Source organism: Petaurus breviceps, unplaced genomic scaffold (assembly GCF_028583685.1).
Source record: "Petaurus breviceps papuanus isolate PSGF00001 unplaced genomic scaffold, PetGlider_PUasm1.0 174, whole genome shotgun sequence".
NCBI lineage: Eukaryota > Metazoa > Chordata > Mammalia > Diprotodontia > Petauridae > Petaurus > Petaurus breviceps.
In genome coordinates this window covers 45,115,762-45,119,002 of record NW_027185761.1, presented here as the reverse complement: position 1 = coordinate 45,119,002, position 3,241 = coordinate 45,115,762, and the positions used below count along the sequence as shown (strand labels likewise).

Sequence of the window (3,241 nt, the reverse complement as noted above, 5' to 3'; positions counted from 1 at the left end):
CCCCCCTTGAGTTCACACATGGTTCTCTCTATTTTTTCCCTCTCTCTCTCACTCCTACTTTACTACTGTCCCTTATCAACTCCTTCTACCAATTCAAGAATGCAACTCCTAAGAATGTAATCGCCTTCCCCATAAAATAGATCAGTGATTCAGTTGATGGAGGCAACACCAAACAGGGGAAAAGCACACTGGATTTCATTGAAGTCAGAACACCTGACTTTTTTGTCAATGGACCCTAAATGGGGCATATGCCTAAGCAGCAGAATTTCTGAGTCAACGGATATAGACATTTTACTTGTTTTATTGACATAACTTCATGTTGTTTTTCAAAATGGACATGACAATTCAAGATAAAGGTCTATGTCCACCAAAATATTTGTAGCATTGTTTTGTTGTGGTAGCAAAAACTGAAAACAAAGTAGATACCCATCAATAGAAAGATGGATGGCTTGAACAAATTCTGGTACACAAACAAAATGGAATAGCTTGTGTTATAAGAACCAATGAGCATGATGACTACAGAGAAGCAAAGAATGATTTAGATGAATGGATCAAAGTGAAGTGAGCAGAACCAGGAAAACAATATGCACAATGACTAAACCAGTGTAAATGAAAAGAAAAATAACCACAAAGTAATAAAAAATGAATGTTTTAAAAGCGAGGAACAAATTTGGTCCCAAGGGAAAAAAATATAAGAAGAAATCTCTCTCCTTTCCTTTACAGAAGATAGGACACAGTCCATTGAAGTGAAACATTACATGACTTCAGATGTTTGTAGGTTTATTGATCAACTTTGTTGCATTTTTTCTTTTCTTCTTTTTTTAAATTCCTTGTTACAAGGACTGGCTCTCTGGGAGTAAAGGGTGATATAGCAGGAAATCTAGGTAATGTAACAACAAAATACAGTAATGATTAAAAACTAGCATTTCTAAAACATTTTATGAATACTATTTTTACAATATCATTTCATCTTATGCCTATGACAACCTTTGAGGTAGACACTATTTTTATTCTAGTCTTACAAATTAGGAAACTAAGGGAAACAGGTTAAGTGATTTGCCCAGGTTAATAAGTTAATAAGTATCTGAAAGAGGATTTGAACTCAGGTTTTCCTTATTCTAAATCCAGTCCTTTACCCACCATACCACCAAGCTGCTTCATAACAAAAGATAACAGTAATTAAAAAAAAAACAACCTTGTATGTGAATTGTAACTCTGCTACCTCCTGCCCATGTGACCTTGGGGAAAATTAACCTAATCTCTCTGAGTCTCAGTTTCCTCAACTGTAGAATGAGGGAATCTGATGAGAAAATCTCTCATGTTTCTTCCAGTCCTAAATTATCCTACCAAGGTGATAGTTTTAATGAAGGTAGAGATGAAAGGTTCTCTTCTAGACACATTTGTATGGCTTCCAATTAATGGAAGCAGTGTTGGGGTAGGAGTTAATGAAATCAATAGAGTGTGAGAGAAGTGAACCTAGAATTCCCACCATTAAGGCCAAGTTCCACTAAGACTGAATCTAGTCTGTAGCACATGCATGGGTCCAGAGAAGGAGTGGGTGCAGTACCCTAATCCCCTGGGCCCAGAAGCACTTCTTGTCGAAAAAGGGGTTCAGACATTTTCAAAAATAGCAGGGTGGGAAAAGAAGAGGAAGTATTCCTAGCTCTCCCAGCAGAGACATCTTTATATGTCTCCAAGAAGCCCAATAATCTCCCAAGGTTTTTTTAAGATCATTGCAAAACTTAACAATGGAATTCATGGTATTTTATATGGGAGTACAAAAGGAAATGGAGGTCATTACAAATGTGCCAGTCTGGGGTAAGAGGATCCCAGCTGGGTCCCTTTGAATATGCCAATATGAGTAAGTTAGGTAAGGTATCACACAGAGGCTGTTCTGAGTCTACTTGTGCTCAGTGGTTACACATGCATTCATTAGTCACTCCAACTATTTCTGTCTGGGTCTCACACTCCCCCCCTCTTCCTGATAGACCCCCCTCCCCAAAAAAAGAAACTCCTCTGACCAGACTTCCTCAACTATCTTATAATCCTTGACTATAGCATGAATGTAGTTTTTTTTTTTCTATTCTAATCAAAATGTCCAGGTCTTATTTGAAGAAAATACAGCCTTATTTCAACTCACTCACCTTTGAACAATGGTACCTAGAATTTAAATGTAGTTGGGGAGAGCACAATTCATATTGACGTCTACTGGGCTATTTGTGATTTTGTTTTTAAGATGGCATTTCCTCTGCCACATTTCCAGCTGTTGCAATTTAGCATAGGTGAACAATCCACACCTGAAGAAAAAATCAAGAGAGGGGCCTATTAGAAATGCTGACAGACCCTTAACAAAGGCATTGCTACTGTACTTGATAAATAATTCATCAGCTGCATGGCTTTGAATGGGACTGTCACACTAAACCAGAAGAGGTGGCAAATTATCCTTCAACACCATCATTTGTTTTCGTCCATGAAAAATACTCTGTATTCATACCTCAGCAAAGCTGAATTGAAACTCATGCTGTACCATCTGGAGGAGAGTTTTGGACATTAAAATCGCTGACCTGCTCATGTGATTGCTTCCCTTTTATCGCCCTGTCTATGGTGGCCACCCTTGTTAATGTTATTAATTTGGCTTAGCAGTGGGGGTTCTTGCTTAATTCTGAAATTCTCTTTCAAGCTCAGTCAAGTATTTCTGCAGATGAGTAACAATACGCAAATTAGAATGTTTGCAATGGAATGTTGGGAAAGTCAACTGTTGCCATTGGAACATGGGCTATTCATTATCATGCCCCTCTTCAGGCAGGTCAATGTCTGCTCATCTGGCCATTGTGGAAATAGAAATGCAGTAACCCAAGGCTTTTTTCCTCCTCCTTTTAGAAGGCTAAGAGCTTGCACAGTTCTCTGTAGTCAAGCTACACAGGAATTAGCATTGAGATGCAGCACACACAGAGATTTTTTCTATACCTGCGTAGAGCTGGCAAAGTCTGACCCACTTACTACAAACTCTTACTTGTTTAAGAATTCAGTAACTCCATCTGTCCCACTTTGAAAACAAGCATGATGAACAAGGATGGAGGGACGTACTATCTACAGTGAGCCAATTGCGTAGGACTCCTTGTCACATTTCTTGCCAAACTGCTTTGCAACGTTACAGGGGGCCAAGCAGATATAAAGACCAGGCAAGCCACATTCACACACACACACACACACACACACACACACACACACACACACACAC

General features: G+C 38.9%; 1 long non-coding RNA gene across 1 annotated transcript in view; it reads right to left on the bottom strand.

Moving 5' to 3' along the window:
* Positions 1-285: 285 nt before the first annotated feature.
* LOC138158439 (uncharacterized) overlaps positions 286-3,241 on the bottom strand; it is a 15,225-nt gene continuing 12,269 nt past the window's right edge. Inside the window, exons 2-3 of the long non-coding RNA XR_011167645.1 lie at positions 2,145-2,297; positions 286-880 (exon numbers count right to left, since the gene is read on the bottom strand). This is a non-coding gene — a long non-coding RNA (uncharacterized lncRNA). The remainder of the gene's footprint in view (positions 881-2,144; positions 2,298-3,241) is intronic.